The 22501-nt window shown below is 36.0% G+C and overlaps 1 protein-coding gene and 1 pseudogene across 31 annotated transcripts in view; one reads left to right on the forward strand and one right to left on the reverse strand.

Moving 5' to 3' along the window:
• SLMAP (sarcolemma associated protein) overlaps positions 1–22501 on the forward strand; it is a 148728-nt gene that overhangs the window by 38387 nt on the left and 87840 nt on the right. The gene's annotated exons all lie outside the window — the stretch shown is intronic.
• LOC128775616 (pyruvate dehydrogenase E1 component subunit alpha, somatic form, mitochondrial-like) lies at positions 1600–14641 on the reverse strand (annotated as a pseudogene).

The following is a 22501-nucleotide window of genomic DNA, read 5'->3' on the forward strand; positions in this document are numbered from 1 at the left end:
ATCTTATTGTTGAGGGTATTTTGTAGACTTTTTCAGCAGTAAAAATCTCATTTGATTTTATAGAGGTTTTTTTTTTTTTTTTTTTTTTCCCCAATTCTTTTTGTTCTGAAACTAATGCATGTAGCTTAATATAGTTGTAGTTAAGTTACATAGGCTGTTAGGTTGTACCTACTTTTCTTCAACTGATGTTTCAATTTTAAATTTAGGAACCAGCATAAAGCCCAAGAGAATGTTACAGCTCAATTAGTCCATTCTAGTAAAAGCTAATTTTGTAAGGTAAACAACTGAACTGTTGGTAGAGCATGACCTACAGTAATGACTGGGTGCATAGATGTTACTTAACTTAATCCCAGAAAAAGAATGTATCCAAATGGTTTAAGAGAGAAATCTGAGTATGTGAAAATCACTTTCCGAGTCAGCAACCATGTTAATTCATTTTGGAACTCCTAACAGACTACAGAAATAGATGACTTTCATAATATTATATCATTTTCTTTCACTGACTATATATGACATACTTAATTAAAGTGACTCAGCTATTCCATCCCTTTGGAAATTTTCATCTGTAAGCAAGTCACTGTATGGTACCTCAGTTTATGGTGGCAGTCATAATGAAGATGATTATTTATTTTTTTCCCTGCGAGGGATAAGAATGAAAGTTGTATTTCAATACATTTATTCTTAGATCTTTAGAAGCTCTCCCCTTCTCTGCAGGGTTATAGCTGCAGTAGATAGCCCACTATAGGGGTCATTATTTCTGTGTTGGAGAACAAATTAGTTGAGTAACATTGTCAGGAAGCAAAAGGCAGGAGTTTGACTCCACAGTTATGGAATATAGTTTGTTACTTAAAAACATATTAGAGGATTCCTCTTATTATAATAACTTTTGTTTATAAAACATATTTATGTAATTCCCATGACAGGAGAAAAGTGCTGTGTCTTCTGATTTGATAGACAAAATCAGCTCAAGACAGCTTTGTGACTCACTGACAGAGGAGGGAAGAATTCTTCTTGCCTTAAGGATTGGATTTTATTTTAGGATGAGTTATTTGTCTAAGTACAGATATGAGAGAGTTCCTACCCTACATGTCAAGTCTCCTATTCTATCTTCCCAGAGATTTGACGCAATGCCTCCTAACTCCCAAATGTATACCTTTGTATCATCTGCTACTTGGGTCATGTTAATTACATAGTGTTTATATTTCTTCCTCCATGTTTTTCTGAATGTAAGAATTTGTGAGTTTTTCCTTTAAACATTTTGAGCTAGAGTTTTAAACATTCATTGGTTTGTTTCAGTTAAAAAAAATCATTTCTTAATATAGAAGAGACTGGTAACATGTCTGCTTCTATGGAGGGAAATTAGGAAACTGTGGGATGTAGGGAAGACATTGTGCTTTCCACTGCATCACTCAACCTTTGGAACCCATTACATTTTTTTCCCCAAAATTTTAAACCTAATTTTATAGCATAGCATAAATACGTTCACAAAGCTTTGTTTGTTTTATGGGTTTTAGCCCTTTTAAAGTTGAGACCACAAAATCTCTTAAAGTTGACTATGAATGTTTCATTGAAGACATAATGATGAATTTACAGTCTTCCTTAAATGACCCACTTAAACTTGATTCACTGATTCACACCATAAACTTTAAAAGGTGGATTGTTGGTGCCGATTGATGGCTTAATTCTTCTAAAGTTAGTTCATAATCAACTGCTGCAAACTGGACCATATTCTCAATTTGTTTCTTCACTTCAACATCAATGTCCTTTAATTCTTCAACATTGGCTATATTGCTGTCTACTCTTCTATCTTTGAGAAGCATAATGAGGTCACTCTTCTTGTATTTCTTCTTGTGTATGATAACTGACTCTGGGATCACTCATACTGTGTCCTGGATATTGGTGAGTCTGCAGCTACATCAGCATGACCCCCTTCACAGATCTATGATAGGCAGCTACGATCTTTGTTGCTTCCTGGACACGTAGAACATACATTCCATCTGCTCTTAGCCCAGGAATAAAATTTTCTCTCTTGTAGTAATCAGTGCTGGCTGTTGCTCTCTCAGCAGATGCTCCCATTCCACAGCAGTTATTCCCACAGATGAAAATAAAGGTTGATTTCCACAAAACTGTCATATTGTAATTTTCAAATATAAAGTCAAGCAGAACTCATCTTTTCCATTGTATTTACAGGCCAGACCCATACCGGCTCCCAGGGGACCTGAGCTCTGACAATGTCATTGCCCCAGTAGTTAGCAGTTCTTGGCATACATGTGCATTGATCCTTCTTTGTCTTTAGTACAGGCTTCTCTTTGTTCTGTAAACTCTACAAATTTCTGGGACAGAAGGGCCACAAATAAAGCAAAAGCCCAGTAGGTTGAGATGAGATGATCCATGATATTTATCCAATCTCAAGTTCCGCACAAACTTCCTGACACTTCATGAGCGATAAAAACCACGAATAATATTCTGTTAATGCTCTTGGTGAAGAGTCTGATCATTCTCTACTATTTGAGTCCCTCTTCCCTGATGAGCACTGTTATGATAGGAGGGCCCTCTTCTAATCCATGAAGGTCACATTTCTTAATTTCAAATGTAGCATCATTTGCAAAGTTACAGGATATGTCTCTAGCAAGCACTCTCCTAGCTGTGATAGTCAGGAAATGGTGGGTATCTTTTTCTTAGAGCATCTTCCTCTTGAGTGCAGGCCCTGGTAATAGTTGCAGTGGTGGTGATGATGTCATTCTCTACACTGGGCCATAGGCCCACAAACATTTTATAAGACTGTATGATATTCATGAATGGGCTGTAATTTTCTTAACCATCCTTCCATTGTTATAGTTACCATTGTTTGGAAACTATTATAAATTTTGCTTTGCTGAATATCTTTATACTTAGATCTATCTTTATTCACATTTTTTTTTTTTATTACTTCTTTAGGCTAAATTTTCAGAAGTGAATCAAAAGTCACATTTTAAAAGCTCCCTTGGTATACCTTGGTAAACTGCTTTCCAGACAGTTTATTCTCCCATGATCAGCTTGTGAAAATGTTTCTTTTCTCAGTCTTGGAAGCACGAAATATTTGTTATTTAAAATACTTCCTGCTACTTTTATTATTGACAAATTGAACCCCTTAAATTTTTATATTTCAAGGTCAATATGGGTGTGTGTATATTTATTCTTTTTTTTTTAGATTTTTTTTTTAATGTTTTTTTTTGTTTTTGTTTTTGTTTTTGTTTTTTGAGAGAAGCGCGTGCGTGTGAGAGCGAGTTGGGGAGGGGCAGAGAGAGAGGGCGACACAATCCGAAGCAGGCTCCAGGCTCTGGCTTGATGCGGGGCTCAAACTCAGGAACCATGAGATCATGACCTGAGCCGAAGTCAGACACTTAACCAACTGAGCCGCTCAGGCATCCCTGTATTTATTCTTCTTATCCTTCCTCTGTTCAGTGGCTTTTCAAAAACGGCCTTATTAACATATAATTTACACTCCATAAAATATCCCTATTGTACATGTCAGTTGTGTTTACTTGAAGTGAATGATTTTTAGTAAATCTGTAGTTTGTTACCATCACCATAATCCAGCTGTAAAGTATTCTCATCACCCAAAAAGTTTCCTTTTGCCCATTTGCATTCAGTCCTTTATCCCACACCCAGCTTTAGGCAACCACGGATCAGCTTTCTGTCTCTGTAAATTCGCATATTCTGGAAATAACAAATAAACAAAATCATATTCAATTCCTTTGTGAATGGTTTCTTCCGCTCAGCATTGTTTTTGAGGTTCATCTATCTTGTAAAATATATCATAGTTCATTTTATTTATTTAAAAAATGTTTATTTTTGAGAAAAGGAGGGCGCATGCTCAAGTGAGTGAGGGAGGGGCAGAGAGAGAGAGAGAGAGAGAGAGACTGAGAATCCCTAGCCAGGTGTGGCACTCCAACTCAAGAACTGTGAGATCCTAACCTGAGCCGAAATCAAGAATCAGACACTTAACCAACTGAGCAACCCAGACGCTCTTTTATTGCCGATATATCTTATTTGTTCAGTAATTGATAGACATTTGGTTTGTTTCCAACTTTTGGTTATTATAAACAAGGAACTATTGCTGCTAGGAACATTTGTGTACATTTCTTTTTGTCTTTGATTTCTCTTGGGTAGATACCTGGGAGTACAGTTGCTTGAAACCCATTAAATTTCTTATCATTACTTAGCCACAAAAATGTTTCTTTAAAAGAATAGATGATAGCACTAGATTTGAGAAGGAACACAGTTCTATGATGTAATAGTTAACGTGGAATGATTAGAGTAGGCAAGTGAAAAGTTCTAACACATGTAGTATGACTAATAATGGAAACCACTTCAGGATTTATTGGTAGATGAGCAACTACCAGAACCTAAAACCAAGTGAAGGCAATTAAAATTAATGGGTATCTAAAAAAACATTGAAAACTTTGGTTCCATGAAAAATGAGAAAAATGGAAATGGGACTTCATTTGCATTTATTTTGACAGAAAAGTGAAAATATGTAACACATAAAATGTCCTTCTTAACATAAAAGAAGGCCATCAAGACTTTTGTAGATAAACAGGCCAAAGATATAAGCAGTCAGTTCATTCAAGATCAGTGTATACAGCAAGTAAACATTCCTTCTTGCTAGTGATCACAGAAATAAATATTTAACAAGTTGGTTATATTAAATTAGCAAAATTGATAGCGCTGGATGGAAAGATTGTGTTAGTGATGTTGCTTTGTATGTTGATCTAGTTCATGTACAAAGCAATGTGGCAAAGCCTATCCAGATCCTTGGAATAGTAGATTCGGAAATAACTTTTATTTTAGCTTTCTTGAATGTAATTTAAAAATTTTAATAGTAAATTATTAAGGGAGGGAATACATCAGAAGATAAGAAAACAGTACAGATTTTCCCCATGTGCTGAAGGTGAGTCTGGTTGTGCTATCCTCTCCACTCTGTCTCTGTGACTCATTCAAACTCTGGAGGCACTAACTCAACGCAGCTTTTTTTCTTTCCAACCAGAGAACACATGTTTGTTCTTCTGTAGCCTGAATCCTACTTTTACAGCTTTGGCTAAATCCTGGATCCAGTTGTTCTTTAATCCAATGACTCACACCTTAGGAGTTACCCATCCCACTCCACGAAAATGCTATTAACTTTCTCATTTGGAATAAATAATTCTGTCATATTCTGTCTACAATTTATATCAGTAAATTTGCTTTAGACACTCACAGGAAAATATGCTTCCTATTGATTTTTTTTTTAAAGTTCTTTGTGGAGTTCTTCTGTATGGGTGGGACCAAACACTTGTGTCACTCCCAGTTAGTACACTTACAGTACAGTCATCCAACAGTAAGTGATTTTTCAGTTTGACAAATTGTCTGCCAAAAAGTGATAAAGTAGAACATTCATTGAATCAAGAAATGGAACTTGATCCTTGCTTTATTTATTTTCCCCCTGCGCCTTTCAAGTTATCTTTTTTCTTCTAACTTCAGAAATTCTTTCCGTTTCTGATAAATTTTTATTGGATTGATAATATTTCCCCCTAATTACTAACATTATGGATTTTTACATTATCATACTTGTTATATAAGGCTGTAAGATTTTAATTGTTAGTTGAGCTTATGTGAAGTCATAGGTAATGTGTAACAAGAAGTTAGGAATGATAAAAGGCAAAAAAATTCTTATTCATTTTATTATGCTTGCCAGCAACTTTTGGTTTATTAAGAATTATATTGTCAATTTCCTTTACAGAGAGCAACCATAAATACTCTTCTACTAAAACTGTAAATAATCTTTTCCTATAGGTAGTAGTGTAACTGTATCTGGTCCCTTTAGGTATTTCTACTCAAATTGTCTTAACTACTTAAGGATCTCAGGAAGGGATGGCACTGTAGATCCTATTAGTTTTTGATTAATTAATGCAACAGAATCGGAAAGTCCAGTCAGTTAGGTGACTTGACTTATCTTGAGCTCTGATTTCTGCCAGCTTATTCAGGTCACTTACGGTGTCTCTTTTTTACACTGGGAGAGGTATTGTTAGCCCTTGGCCATTTCCCTGGCATCTTGGATGTTTCTTTTCCTGATTTTCATATACCTGACTATCCTATCTGGTATTCCTTCAAGCATTTTCTCCATTAATTTCTCCTTAAATGCTAGTGTTTCTAAAAGTTCAGTCATTGTTTTCCCTGTGATTACTTTTGGATCATTTCATACATCACAATATTAGTAACCACTCAAATGCTGATACCTTTCAGATATCTTGAGCCCTAAGTTCCAAGTTTTCTGTCCTCTGCCTGCTGACATTTACTCACTTGGATGTCCAATAGAGACTCCAAAAGCAATATACTCCAAACTGAAATGAATCATTCACTCACCACCCCCCTCCAATATTTCCAAATATAGATAATGGCATTATCATCCAGTAGCCCACGCTAGAAACTGCTTTCTTCAACACTGAACACATAGGATCAATCACTAAACCCCTTTCACTACTAAGATCCTAGTTTAGAATCTTATTATTTCTTTATTTTAGTACCCTCATAACTGGTCTTTCTGCCTTCAATCTAGTACGCCTCAAACAATGTCAATTTGATCTCAGTACTTTCCTGCCTAAACCCTGTAGTGGCAAGTACCCTGTCATCTATATGATAAAGGTTGTACTGCTTGATATGTCTTAAAAGGCTTGGTGACTTCTTACTTCTTGAGCCTCAGTGCTATACTTCACATGCCAGACCTTCTCCTCAGTCTCCCCCTACTGCCGCCCCCCATGTTGTTTCTTACCTCTGTTTGCTCATTCTGTTTAAATCCCTTCTCCACTCATCTTGACTCTTACTCAGCCTTCATGATTTAGCATAGACAGTTCCTTTAAGAAGTCATTTTTGAATCTTCAGGGTGCCCTTCTAAGTGCCCTTCTTGTCTACTGGATTATTCTTATTCGTATATGAAAATGTTTTTTCTTTTAAAAAAACTAGCTTGACTTCACTTTCCCTTCCAGCTATTGCTCATCTTTTTTGATAGAAATTTTTTTATTGAGGCATAATTGATATACAACATTATATGAGTTTGATATATAATGTTGGTATACAACATTATATGAGTTTCAGGTATACAACATAATGATCCACTATTTGTATATATTGTAAGATGATCATCATAAGTCTAGTTAACATCCATCACCATACATAGTTACAGGATTTTTTTCTTCTGTTGAGAACTTTTAAGGTCTACTCTTATAGCAACTTTCATATATGCAGTACAGTAATATAAACTATAGTCACCATGCTATACATCACATCCCTGTACTATAACTAGAATTTTGTACCTTTTGACACCCTTCACCCATTTCTTCTTACCCTCACCCCCTGCCTTTAGTAACTACCAGTCTGTTCTCTGTATTTATGAACTTGTTTTTTTGTTTATTTTTAGATCCCACATGTAAGTGAAATCATACAGTATTTGTCTTTCTATCTCTCAATTTCAGTTAGCATAATGCCCTCAAGGTCAATTTATGTTGTCACAAATGGCAAGATTTCATTTTTTAATGGCTAAATAATATTCCATGGTGTGTGTGTGTGTGTGTGTGTGTGTGTGTGTGTGTGTGTGTATTTATCCATTCATCCATCAGTGAACACTTAGGTTGTCTCCATACCTTGGCTATTGTAAATAATGCTGCAGTAAACATGAGGGTGCATATATCTTGAGTTAATGTTTTCATTTTCCTCAGGTAAATACTCAGAAGTGGAATTGCTAGATCTTATGATAGTTGTATTTTTTTTAACCTCCGTACCATTTTATGTAGTGGCTGAACCCATTCACATTCCCACCAACAGTGTACAAAGAGTCTGTTTACTTGACATCGTTGCCAACACTTGTTATTTCTTATCTTTTTGGTAATAGTCATTCCACCAGGTGTGAGGTGATATCTCATTGTGGTTTTGATTTATATTTCCTTCATGATTAATGATGTTGAACATTTTCTCATGTGCTTGTTAGACATCTGTATGTCTTCTTTGGAAAAGTGTCTATTGTGATCCTCTGCCCATTTTTAAATCAAATTGGTTTTTTGTTTTTGTTTTTGTCTTGTGTTGGATGAGTTCTTTATGTATTTTGGATATTTACCCCTTAATAGATTAATGATTTGCAGGTGTTTTCTCTCATTCAGTAGGTTGATGGTTTTCTTGGCTGTGCATGCACATTTCTTTGCTTCCCTTTAGAGCAAAACTTCTTAAAAGATTTGTCTATAGGTGTGGTTTCTCATTCCTCTTCATTCATTTTCTCTTGAATCATTCCAGTCAAGCTTTCATTTGCTGCTATATCTATACAGTTCTTGTCAAGGCCATCAGTGGCTTCCAAGTTGCTTTTCCAGTGGTCAATTTTTGTTTTTTATCTTACTTGATTTTTCAGCATCATTTGACGTAGTTGATTTCTCCCATATTCTTGGAAAACATCATTCCCGTAACTTTTGGGACATATCACTTTCCCTTGGTTCTTCTCATACTTCACTGGCCACATTTTAAATTTCTTTTGCTTGGTCTTTTTCTCCCTGACCTGTAAATTTTGGACTGCTCCAAGGCTCTGTCCTTGGCCTTCCTGTCTGTCTGTACTTGCTGTCTTGGTGATTTCATCCCATCTCTTGACTTCACATTCTTTGTATGTGGTTGGTGACAACCAAATTTTTATGTTAAGCCCAGACTTCTTTCCTGAACTCTGAGTTCTTATCCAACTGCTTTTTTGACATTTCCGCATGATGTCTAACAGCTCCCTCAAATTTAATATGTCCAAAGCCAAACTGCTAACCCCTCCCTCAACCTCAATAAAAGATTAAAAAAAACACAAAAAACAAAAAACAAAACCTTACCTCCTTTAACCCTCCCAGCTCACATAGACACAATTACATCCTTCTAAGTTGCTTAGGTTAAAAACTTTGGTATTGTTCTTGACTCCTTTCTTTCATGTTGATTCATACAGATTCATACATCCAATCTGTCAGGAAATCTTGTGTTGTATAAATTACATTTCCTGTGTGTGCTGTGTTGTGTAAAGGTTAATCTTATGCTTTTTCAGTTTTACAACTGGTTTTTAAGAGCAAGAATCCTGAAGACCGTAGTTATACCAAATCTCTTAGTTTGAATTACCTCAGGTAAAGAATTCTGGTGGGTTGTTGAAGCTATTCCGTTCAGAATTGAATCTTGTAATCTGAAAGAACAAAAAGGAAGTGAGCTGTGAAAACTCTTAAGTACAGTTCAAAAGTCAGTGATTTTACATCTGAAGTCTGTTGTTCACATGTGCAAGATGATGACTAGCCCTTTTGAATTTATTGGACTTCTTTCCTCTTTGATTTCCCTTGATGTTTACCTCTTTTTTTCCTAGCAGATTCTGCTTTTGTATGTCATGCAGTTGAGTGTGTATCCCTCTTTTGCTTTTTTTTCTTTTTATCTTCCTTTCGCTCTCTTCCTCTAAATTTTTTAAAAATATTTACTTATTTTGAGAGAGAGAGAGAGAGACAGAGTGCGAGCAGAGGAGAGGCAGAGAAAGACGGAGGGAGACACAGAATCCGAAGCAGGCTTCAAGCTCTGAGCTGTCAGCACAGAGCCCAATGTGGGGCTCGAACCCACGAACCATGAGATCATGACCTGAGCTGAAGTCAGACCTTAACCAATTGAGCCACCCAGGTGCCCCTTGCTCTCTTCCTCTAAATGACCAGAATGTGGAATTGAAAATTTGCTAGGCTTATTGAATAAAATATTCTCTTTTAATTTTAAAGTATTTAAGATTTCTTTTTTTAAAAAATGTTTATTTTTGAGAGAGAGCATGCTAGTGTGAGCAGGGAGAGAGAGAGAGACAGAGAGAGACAGAGAGAGAGACAGACCCAAGTAGGCTCCACACTTGTCAGCACAGAGCCCAATGTGCACGGCCCCATCCCACGTCCATGAGATCATGACCTGAGCCAAAATCAAGAGTTGGTTGCTTAACCAACCGAGCCACCCAGGCACCCCGATTTAAGATATTTTTTGGTGGAGATAAGCACGGTGAACATTTTGTATACATTCTTTCAGATTTTCGTTTTCTAATGGTATATTAGCATATATATCATTCTTTCTGTGTAAAGGGACTACTGTATATCTTGATATATTTTAATTTCAGTACCAATAACTCTACCTCATTATTTTTTATGATTGTGATATTGTGATTGTGATGTCTGATATATCATCAGATGCACATATGTAGTTTGGTTTGACATTATCTGTCTCCAGTTTTTAACTTCTGTTAGCCTTGCTTAGTGAACATGCTTATGCATTTGCCATTGCACGTGTGTGAATATTTCAGTGTTTCTGTAGGTTAGATTTCTGGATGTGGAATTAGTCAAAGAGTATAAGCATTAAAAATCTTTGCGGTGCCTGGGTGGCTCAGTTAAGCCTCTGACTCTTGATTTCAGCTCAGGTCATGATTTCATGGTTGGTGAGATTGAGCCCTGTGTCAGGCTCTGTGTTGACAGCAGGAAGCCTGCTTGGGATTCTCTCTCTCTCCCCACCCCCCCTTCTCTCCCACTCCCCTGCTCACGCATGGACATGCTTTGTCCCCCTGTCTCTCTCTCAAAAATAAACAACCATTAAAAAAAAAAGCTTCATAGGTATTGCTGAATCATTTTCCAAAAAGGTTGTAGCACTTTATATTCTCATCCCCAGTATATGAGAGTGCAATTCCTCCACATTCTTGCCAGAACCAGGTATCAAACTATTTTTAATTTTTGTCAAACTGATATTGACCACTTTGCTAATTGCCCATCTTCCTGAGCTTTTAGGTCTCTTGAGAGTTTCAGAATTAGATGCTTATTTACTCCTTCACATACATTTCACTCTCTTTCCCTTTAAACAAAATTCAAATAGTATAGGAGGGTGTAATGCAGTAAACTCTGTCTCTGCCCTGATAGTTTAAAGGGTGTCCAAGTGGCATTTTGAGTTTTGAACTGAGTGAGTTATGGCCTTCTGTTTGCATTATTCTATGACTTGACTGGGTTTCCAGACCTGTCACTCAGGGCCAGGAGTATAGTAGGACTCTTGTTTAGAAATGGAATTATGACATCGCTGAATATCTCATGGCTTAGTTTATTCATAAGTTGGTTCATAATGTTAAATGAACTGTAGATTGCTAATCTATGTAATACTTTCTAAGTGTATTTATGTATATACTTGAGAGCAGTACTTTCCTTTTGATTTAACTTTGATTTGGGAATCCCTGGTCCATATTGTGATATATATTTTATATTTTTCATGAAAAGTTTTTAGTTGTGCTGTGAGACAAAGGTTTAGCTGCCTTTGTTCTGTGCACAGGTTGTGGTTATTTATGGTAATATTCACGTGTATTGGGGGCGGTGACATACTATTTTTAACACCGTGTTAGAGTTCAGCTGTTACTGATCTATTTATATCTCTATCAGCTGTTTACTATTTAATTAATCAGCAGAGGACTTTATTTTTAAGAACTTTAACCAATAAAGGAAAATCTTGTATCAGTTCCTTTGAAGAAAGTCAGTGATTACATATTTATGCATATTCTATGGATTTAATAATAGCTTCCATTTTTTTATTATTTATAACTTGAAAGAATTTAATGTGGTATATTATTCTATAAGTATCAGAACTGATCTAGCTGGTTGACAATGTTTTACATATATATGTGTGTATATGTATGTAGATATATGCTGCCATTTGTTTAGTATGTACAAATATTTTGCTTAGTACTTTACATGCTTAGCATAATTTAACCTTTACAACAAACACTCTGAGCTAGGTACTGATATTATTCTCAATTTATAAATAGCGATTTATAAGTATCTTTATAACTAAAGGGTGGCTCAAAGAGGTTAAGTAACATAAGTAATACTCAAGGTCACACAGTAAGTTAGAAGGTGATAGAGCTGGAATTCAAACCTTAATGTATACTCTGTTTTATATAGCATGTTGTTATTTGGATGTAATACAGTTTGGCCTATCCTATGTTAAAACGAAACTTTTAGTTTCCATTGTAGAGTATGAATCATTTATATTTTGTTCTATGTTAAAAAAAATCATTTGTGACTTGTGCCTATTGGAACTTCCTAAGAGGCAATGAATGTTATAGATTAGAAAAGATAGGATAATAGGGCTGTTCCAAGCATGTTTTGGACATCAAGGTTTGGGAGTTAACTTAGAATAAAGCCTTGAGTCTCTGATTTAGGTGTTTACTTAGTGAGAAATGTTATCTGAGAAATAAATCTTACTTGTTAAAGTGTTTAAACTGGGCTTCGGAAAGAAAAGAATGCTTTTAACAAGTAAAGAGTGTGGGTGGGTGGAAGCAAGGGTCCAAGAACAGCATAACCAAACACATGGATGCCTGGGGCTTATGTAGGGAATTGCTAGTAAAGCAAGGCTGGGATGGATGATAGTTTTTAGGAAGAATGGTAAATCAGGTTAGGGTGATTGGTGTCATTTTTAAAGTTATCACAGCTCTTGGATTTGATTTTTGAAGACACTAGAGGGACAAAAGCCCTTTTATAAAGGGAGACAAAGTGATCAAGTTTGCATTTTTAGGAAATAACTTTAGCATCAGTGTGAAAGGTGGAGAGTATGGAATCATAGTCCTCATCTTGACAACGATTATGGACCTGGGTTAGAAGGACGGTAATGGGAAGGGAAAGGCAGGGTGGAATTGAGAGATTGTTCTGAATCTGAATCATAATTCATAGGAATTGGTGACATAATGGATGTCTTATGGGGTTATTGGTATTACTTATTACTAATAGTATTTATTATTACTACTGTTTTGCATTTGCTCTAAGTGGCTTCTCATAGTCATATTTATTGTATTATTAGTAGGCTGATGGTTGAATTCTTGACCAGAGGTGTTCAGGAAATGGTGGGGGAATGATGCGTTATAAATGTTACACTCAATGAAATATTCATTTAAAATCCTATTTGGGGGGGGTGCCTGGATGGCTCAGTTGGTTAAATGTCTAACTCTTGATTTCAGCTCAAGTCATGATCTCACAGTCTGAGATTGAGCCCCATGTTGGGCTCTGTGTTGGGCATGGAGTCTGTTTAAGATTCTCTCCCTCTCTCTCTCTCAAAAATGAAATGAAATGAAATGAAATGAAATGAAATGAAATGAAATAAAATAAAATACTATTTGGTTTATTCAGCAGACATTTTGTTAATGTCTAGGGATATCACTGACAAAAAGGGATGCCACTGATCCTGATCTTCATGGAATTTGCCATAGTGATGAAGAGTCTAATAGATCTTGTTTGCTGTTCTTACTTTTCTGTGTAATCTTTGGGTATATGATTTAACTCCTAATCCTGTCTGATCATGTGGGATAACTGCTTATATAATAGTATTCTGAAGTTTAGATGAGGTAATGTGTGTAAAGTGCCCAGCAAAGTCCCTGGCATAAGCAAATATTTGTTCTCTTTTAATCTGCCATGGGTACGTAAACTAGGAAACACAAATTTATTAGGATTATTTCTCAAGTAGATGGCAGTAGGTAGCAAACACATTTTTGAAAGAGATTTTTTAAGTTTATCTTTCATGATGATTTGGCATCATAAAACCTGATTGTTTTATTTTCTCCATTGTGAGTATAGATAGGTCACTTGGCTTGTGTGTCAGCCTCAATTTGCTGATGTATATGATCAAAATCATTCTTATTTCACAGGGTGATTGGGAGAAATATTAGAGATAGTGGCTATGAAATTGCCAGACAAACCTAAGTACATAGCTGAATGGTTCAGGTCAAAGAGTTTAAAATGCTTACGCTCATTGACCTCAGCCATTCAGTTATGTACTCATACATTCATCTCTGTACAATTACTAGCTTGGGAGGCCCTTTGGCAAGTTACTTAACTATTTTTAGTCCTCATTTATCTGTAGTATAGGGATAATAAAACATCTATCTCTATAAGATTAGTGTGAAGATTAAGTGAAAGAATGCACAGAAAGTAGTTTATCTAAGCGCATGGTAAGCACTCAAAAACTTGTGATTATTATATATTATGTGGTATGCTTTTGACATTATTGAACAGTGAACTCTTCTTGGTTTGGCTTTGCTCTGTAGGTGAAATTTCTATGTAGCTGAATTCTGAATATAAGCCATATTACCTTTCATGGTAGTGAAGGAAAACTGATGATCCTTTTCAAAGGAAACTTCACTTTGGTCCTAAAAGTTTCCTAGGGAAAAATATTTTAGGCCTTGTGTTTAAGTCATAAATGGAGGTAGAATTGATAATAAATTTCAGTTGAAAATAAAAAAAAAAGACGGGGCGCCTGGGTGCCTTGGTCGGTTAAGCGTCTGACTTCGACTCAGGTCATGATCTCACGGTCCGTGAGTTCGAGCCCCGCGTCGGGCTCTGTGCTGACAGCTCAGAGCCTGGAGCCTGTTTCAGATTCTGTGTCTCCCTCTCTTTCTGCTCCTCCCCTGTTCATGCTCTGTCTCTCTCTGTCTCAAAAATAAATAAACGTTAAAAAAAATTTTTTTTTAAAAAGAAAATAAAAAAAAAGAATAGCTCTTATCTGGGGGTATTACTTACCCATCCTCAGGAGCTTGGATGTCATGAGGGATTTTGGAGGGTAGATGGCGTTTGAACATCTGAGTCATGTGGCAGCAAATGGGAGCCTCTGCGTTATACTCAGTCTTGAGGGGTTTATTTTCTTTAGTTCCAACATCATTTCCTATCTCAGTCAAAAAGATTGTTTCATAAGTTGCTTTGTTATTTCTATTTATTCACGTAATAACCAAAGCACTCAGTTGCAAATGTGTGAATTGTCAAAACCTTGAGGAGATAAATCTCTTGAAGAATTAACTGTCACTAAAAATGAAGAGACATGAGTAAAGACCAAGATGTTTTAAAATTAAAATTACATGCCTGGGCACCTGGCTGGCTCAGTTGGTGGAGCATGTGACTCTTGATTTAGGGTTGTGAGTTTGGGCCCCACATTGGGTGTAGAGATTATTACTTAAAAATAATGTCTTAAAAAAGTAGGATTATATGCCAGCCTGAGTGGTTGTGCCTAACGGATGGAAAAGGCCATTGTGGTTATTTTCATTACCTTATTAAGCATTTTAAAAAGCTATGAATGTTCTTTTGGGAGTAGATGTACTATTTGTATCTTTTAACATTTCCATTGAATTTGTTTGCCAAATAAAGTGTTTTATGTGTGGGTAGTTTTTTTTCTTTTTTCTTTCTAAGTAAGATCTAGATTCCTATATTTTGCCAATTTTGCTAGTCTTTAATGGAAACTTTTTTTTTAGTATCTCCCTCTCCCCCATCTCTTAGTGACTATCTAAATGAATATCAGCTGTCCTTAGATTGAGCCTGTTGTATGCATTGTTAAATAATATGTAAGACTGCATCCTTTAAATGTAGTACCTTGTTCAGTATTTCCCACAAATGTGATCACAGTGATTTACTTTTGTGGAAAATGAGGCTATTATTCTATGGATGAGGTTTTTAACTATCAGAGATACAGAGTGGAAGTGCAATTACTTTGTTGCTTCAGCTGATCTCAGGATGGTTTAAGGTAACATTTTAATATCACAATATCCCCTTGTTCTATCTCTACTATGCTAAAATACATGATACTTTTTATAAATACCTATTTTAAATATTGAAATAAAATATTTGACATTCTTTGAGGTAATTAGAGATTTCTTGGCATTTAAAAAATTGAGTTGGGGATCAGTATCTGTTCTTTAATACCAATTACCTAAACAGGAGCCTCAAAGTCAAAGTTGAATGCCTCTTGCTGTGATTAATACACCATGAGAGGAGAAAATAATTAGTATTTGCTTGTCAACCTGTTTTAGGATGTGGGAAATTGGTTATTAATCTCCGAATTAGAATTTGGTGTAGGCTTTCAATAGCCTCACCTCAGAACTAATGTTCTGATGATATATTTATTTTATATCTTGCTGAGCTTCAGTAATCTAATTTACTTTGCCTGAATTCTCAGTGAAGGATTGTCACAATTTGCATATTTCAGAAGGATGTGCTCATTGTAGTTTAATTTTGTATGTTTTGTATTGTTCTCATTAAATTTTGAAAATTTCTCCTTCCCACCTTCTCTGTGTCTGTTCTTCATAATCTTATCTCTGTTCCTATGTAGAGAGATAGAAGAAATACGTTTTCTTTCTCTTTTGTGAGCTGTCTCTATAAGAAGAAATTATTGTACAATGAGTGTGTCTGGAATATCACTTGGAGATGGGAAAAATCTTGGCAAATTCATAACATTTGCAAGATCTTTGGGTGGACAGGTTCATTCTAGTTTATGTGTGAGATTTCATTTTGGTGAAGAACATTTTGCCACTTTTCCATGTGTTTTCCTATAGCATATGAATGGAACTTTGTATTTCCCCCTCCAGTGGCACAGCTTAAAAATTTCAGCCTCTGAAACATGTGGTTCTTTGCTAGTCAGGAAGCCAAGAATGTTATAGAAACAAAAAATATATAAATATATAAACAAACAAATTCATATATAACAGACATGATGTATTCTAAGAAATAACTAAATTATTGGTGGCAAAAAATGTATAAGTCATGGGTCTCCCTATTTCTAGTTACACCCACTGCAAATCATCCTACACACAGCTGCTAGATTATCAGAGCTGTTAGAATAATCTCCCTAAAACAATATTTGCATCAAATCCTTTAGTAGTGGTTTCTCTTAAGAAGTCTCAACTCCTTAGTATAGTGTGCAAGACCCTCTCTTACAGCTTCACTTTCTCTTGCATTTCCCCACTTCTTCCTTTGGCTTTGGTTACCCTCTGGGGCTGGGCATTAATTATACATAAATGTATTGCAATACCTGTTCCTTTTCCACCTCCTCCTTCGCCTTGCCTTTCATTCAGATCACCACCCTCACTTGTAAATGCCTCCTTAGCAACTGACTGTTCCTAACTATACTTCTTAGCAGCCTCTCCGGATTTTGGTACTTAATTCATACTCTGTTAACTTATTCTCAGTGTAGAGGTGGTTGCATTTGGTTTTATAGATGTGCAGTTTCTCCAAGACAGGTGCCAAGTAAATGATGTGCTTTAATTGTGGAGTTAGAGTTAAAATTGACCCTTACTATTCTGATTGCTTCAGGAAAACTTCATAAACAAAGTGGATTTCATAAGTTTGTACTCAAAGACCAGAGAGTGTGTATCTAAGTAGGAGAGGAGGAAGACAGTGTGGAGGTTTTAAAGGAATAATGTCAAATCTGTGATAGCTGTGAGACCATGGCAATCTACTTAATATACCTGAGCCTCAGTTTTTTAATCTATAAAATGGAAATGGTAATATCTACTTGGTAGGATTGTTGTGAGGATCAGAAGTACCTGCACATAGCAATTAGTCAATAGATGGTAGCTATTTTTATAGGTTGGGATTTGTTTGATTTGGCCCAAGAAAAGATTTGTAGGTTGAAATAGAACTAATGGGAATGATGTCATGGAAAATGGCAGAGAAGGAAGCTCCAAAGATTGGTTCCTTCACCAAGACAGCTATTAAGCTAGCATGAACTCTCTGAAGCAATTGTTTTGAAATTCTTTAGTCATACACTTGCAGCATCCAGTGGCGTGCTTAATGAAGAAAGAAGCTGGTAAATTTCTGAGAATTTTGGGTTTTACACAGTGACTACCATTTTCTTTTTTTTTCTTTAAAAACTTTTTAAAAAAATGTTTATTTATTATTGAGAGACAGAGACAGAGTGTGAGTGTGGGAGGGGCAGAGAGAGAGAGGGAGACACAGAATCCGAAGTAGGCTCCAGGCTCCGAGCCGTCAGCACAGAGCCCGACGCAGGGCCCAAACTCATGGACTACGAGATCATGACCTGAGCCGAAGTGGGACACTCAACCAACTGAGCCACCCAGGCACCCCCAGTGACTACAATTTTCTATCCTTCAGCCTTGTGACAATCAGCTGTGGGTATGGTGGCCCATGGTTCCTGATGTGACTTGCTTGTCCTTCAGAAATTGTGGTTTTACGTAAAGACTCTTAAATACTGAGAACAAACTGAGGGTTAATGGGGGTGGGGGAGAAGGGAAAGTGGGTGATTCAGGGGGGCACCTGTTGGGATAAGCACTGGGTGTTGTATGAAAACCAACAATAAATTATATTTAATAAAATAAAATAAAACTAGAAAAAATGAAAAAAAAAAAAAAAAAGAAATTGTGGTTTTATGTTTTGACTGCTGCTTTTGATTGCTGAGGGACCAGCACAGAGACTGACCATTGTTTCAAACCCCACAGGCTAATGTGATTTCTCTGGCATCTTCCAAAGAAATTTAAAGAGACAAAATACCTCTACCCCATTTTTCTGATTGGATCCTGGCATTTAAAGAAATTTCTGTCAGGACCCTGGCTGACCACAGAAATAATAGATCAGAGACTTCAGTGACAACACACAACAAGGAATATAGTCTTTGCAAAAAAATTAAAAAAAAGTTTGGAAAAGTCACTAAACCAACAACTGTATCCTTCATCTAATAACAACAGCAATCTGTAGAAAGAGGAGAGAACCTAATTTCTAGAATTACCACGTTACAAGATTCAAGGTATCCAGTTTTCAACAAAAATACAGAACATACAAAGACATAGAAATTGTGGCCCTTAATAGGAAAAAGAAATCCCTGAAGAAGCTCAAACATTGGACTTAAGAGACAAAGACTGTAACTATTTTAACATTCTCAGAATGCTGAAGGAAAACATAGACAAAGAACTAAAGAAAATGAGGGGAACAATGTGTAAACACATGGAGACTATCAATGAGAGATAGAAAGTAGAAAAAGTAAAATAGCTGAAATAAAAATCAGCAGAAGGTTTAGTAGCATATTTGAGCAGGCAAAGAAGGAATCAAAAAACTTAAAGATATGGTGATTGAAATACCCTGAGAACCAGAAAGAAATAGATGAAGAAAAATGAATAGTACCTAAGGGACATCATCAAGTGTATCAACATGCACGTTATGGAAATCCCAGAAGGCAAAGAGATGGGAGAGAAAAGAACAGAAAAAAAAAAAAAAAAAAAAAAAATTGAAGAAATAATGGATGAAAAGAATTTAATGGTTTTAGCTCTTATATTTAGGTCTTTGATCCATTTTGAGTTAATTTTTGTATATGGGATAAATTAGCTTTATTTTTTTTGCATGTGGTTATCCAGTTGTACAGTCCAGAGACTATTATTTTCCTATTGGATGGTCTTGGCACCTTTGTTGAAATTCAGTTGCTTATCGATGTACAGTTTTATTTCTGGACTCTTAATTTTACTTTAAGTATGTCTGTACTTAGGCCTGTACCACACTGTTTTGATTACTGTAGTTTTGTAGTAAGTTTTGAATTCAGGAAGTGTGAATCCTCCAACTTTGTTCTTCTTATTCAAGATTGTTTTGCCTATTTAGGGTCCCTTGCAGTTCCATATGAATTTGAAGATTGACTTTTCCATTTTTGCAGGAAAGGCTGTTTGAATTTTGATAGGGATTGTATTGAATCTGTAGATCACTTTGGTTAATGTTGACACCTTAACAATATTAAGTCTTTCAGTCCACAAATACGGGATGCCTTTCTGTTTCTTTAATATTTTGTAGTTTTCAACATGTAAGTCTTTTACCTCTTGGTTAAATTTATTCCCAGTTATTTTATTTAGGTGCCATTATAAATGAAATTGCCTTCTTAATTTCTTTTTTGCATTGTTCATTGCTGATGTGTAGAAACACAACTGATTTTTGTGTGTTTATCTTGTGAGCTGCAACTTTGCTGAATTTGTTTATTAGCTCTAGTAGCTTTCTTGTGGGTTCTATGGGATTTTCCGTATATAGAATCATGCCATCTGTGAATAGACATAGTTTACTTTTTCCTTTCCAATTTGGAGGCCGTTTGTTTCTTTTTCTTGTGTCTAGCTAGAACTTCTAGTACACATTGCATAGCAGTGGTGAAAGCAGGCTTCCTTTTCATGTTCCTGATCTTAGGAAGAAAGCTTTCACTCTTTCACCATTGAGTATTATGTTAGCTGTGGGATTTTCATGAAAGTCCTTTATCATGTTGAAGAAATTCCTTTCTAATCCTAGCTTTTTTTTTTTTTTTAATCATGAAAGGGTATTGGTTTTTGTCATGTGCCTTTTCCGCGTCAATTGAGATGATTGTGTGGGTTTTTTTTTTTTTTCTTTCTGTTAATATGGTACGTTACGTTGATTGACTTTCTTATATTGAACCACTTAGGATAAATCCCACTTTTTCAGCCAGCCTCTACTTTTCCAGCTTGGGTGAATTGCAAGTTAGGCTGAATAGAGGTGAGGGCCTTGCATCAGTCCTTTAGGTAGTCCCAGACAGGTTAGAACAGATAGACAAAATAATTTGTGATTTAAGTCTACTCTGCTCTCTCTGGAACCAGGTACCAGGGTCCCACACTAGAAATGCGGGTTGATCTCTTAAAGACTTCTGTTGTACTGGGGAAGGGTATGGGACAAGAGTAAGTAATGCCACAAAGATGTCCTACCATTTTTAAGTTGCCTTTTTCTTGATTCAGTGTTCACTTAGTTGCTGTAAGACTATTTTCCAGAATTCTAATTCTAAAAAAGTTGGTTTTGACAGTTTCTCCTTGTTTTTCAGTGTTTTTGAAGTGGGATGGGAGTGTGGAACTGCCTACTTTGCTGTTTTGCTGATGTATCTTTCTTCATTTTTTTTTTTTTAATTTTAAAAAATGTCCTTCTTTTTACCTTTTATTTTTCTTAATGGATTATTTGTTACATTTAGTCACTTGTGTCCTTCTAATTTTGTATTCATTTCAGAATGATTCTTTTTCTCTTATTTTTTGAGTTCTTTCACCTTTTCTGGAGTTTTGTAATTGTGATTTGTATTTCTTTTTCATGTTTTGAATTATTAATGTCTCTTAGCTTGCTTTGAAATTGTATAATTTTGATCTCAAGGTCTGTTTTTCATTATCTGTAGGGATGTTATTCTGTTCTTTAGCCTCATTTTTCTTAAAATAACTGGGATGGGGCTTTGATATTTTTCTGTTGCTCATTTTTATGTGAAATTTGTTTTCCTGAACTTTAAGAAGGGAGTCATGGTTCAGGAGAACTTTTCTAATGTCACAGAGCTCCCTCTCCTGTTGTTTTTGTAAAATGCTCAAAAATACGGTGGCTCTTTTTCCCTTCTCCAGTTTTATTTGGATCTTTTCTTTCCTTGTCTCTCTTGTCCCTACCTTGCTCAATTTTGGTTTCAACCCAGCAACTTTCCTTATTATAGAACCCTGCCTTGGAAAGCAGTTTGGGTTGGTAGGTTGATTTTAAGAATTTATATGACTCAGGCTGCTCTAGCCTTTTTCAGAACTTAAGTCATGCTCATTTGTTATTGGATTGGGCTAAACCTTTTCCAATTTCAGCTTCTCCTCTCAAATTGCCATCACACTGTCCAGTGCATACCTACTGACTATTTAGATGTTCTCAAATCCCTCAAATGCGCCATTGCTTCCTTATGCATCCTTTTGAACAGATGCAGATTTCATGTATGTCTGCTGGCTATTGATGTTTTCCTCACTCATTTTTATTTTGAGGTTTGTGTGGATACCTTGCCACCTACTTTTTTTTTTTTTTAAACAATTTCCTTAAAACTTTTTTTAACATTCATTTTTGAGAGAGAAAGAGAGAGGGAGGGTGGGAGGGGCAGAGAGAGAGGGAGACACAGAATCCGAAGCAGGCTTCAGGCTCCAAGCTGTCAGCACAGAGCCCAATGCGGGGCTCAAACTCACAGACAGCAAGATCATGACCTGAGCCAAAGTTAGACGCTCAACCAACTGAGCCACCAGGTGCCCCATCACCTACTTTTGTTGTAAATATTTTCTGTGGGATTTTGGTTTGCTATCTTAGTCAATCTGTTTGATTTTAATTCAGGTAATTAAAATTTTATGATGCAGTACCTGCCATATCTAGAATCCATAATCCATTCTGTGTTCACACTTTAAAAACTCTCCTGTATGGGCTTAGAGGTTCTGGCCCCTGGGCTATGGCATGTCTACTATATAGTGCTTTGTTCTGAAGTTTGAGTGCAAATGTTATTGACCTATTGGTGTTGGATATTGCAAAACCTATCAATGTAGAAAGGGTTAGAAAGAAGCAGTTTATCATTATAGTGGAAATGAAAAAAGTATTTACACATTTTAGCAAAGTTGAAAGTGATGCAAATGTATTTGTTTATGGAATGAACAACAAGAACTTTCTGAAGGCCAAGAACAAATTATGCAACCTGTGAAGTATAGTTCCTGTGTCATCAGGAACAACAGAATCAACAATCAGAATCAACAGAACCAGGGAAAAGTGGTGGGGCAGGGAGAACCTCTCAGTTTAAAGACAACTGTCAATGCCTGATTTCAGGGAGCTTAACATTTATTCAGAGGAAAACAAGGGGTTAATTGGAGATAAAATCTGAAAACAGTGAAAAGTTGAACTTTGGCCACAAGCTACAGAGGGTTTTATAAATTCAG

Source organism: Panthera pardus, unplaced genomic scaffold, assembly GCF_024362965.1.
Source record: "Panthera pardus isolate Hobbes unplaced genomic scaffold, ASM2436296v1 HiC_scaffold_8, whole genome shotgun sequence".
Taxonomy (NCBI): Eukaryota; Metazoa; Chordata; class Mammalia; order Carnivora; family Felidae; genus Panthera; species Panthera pardus.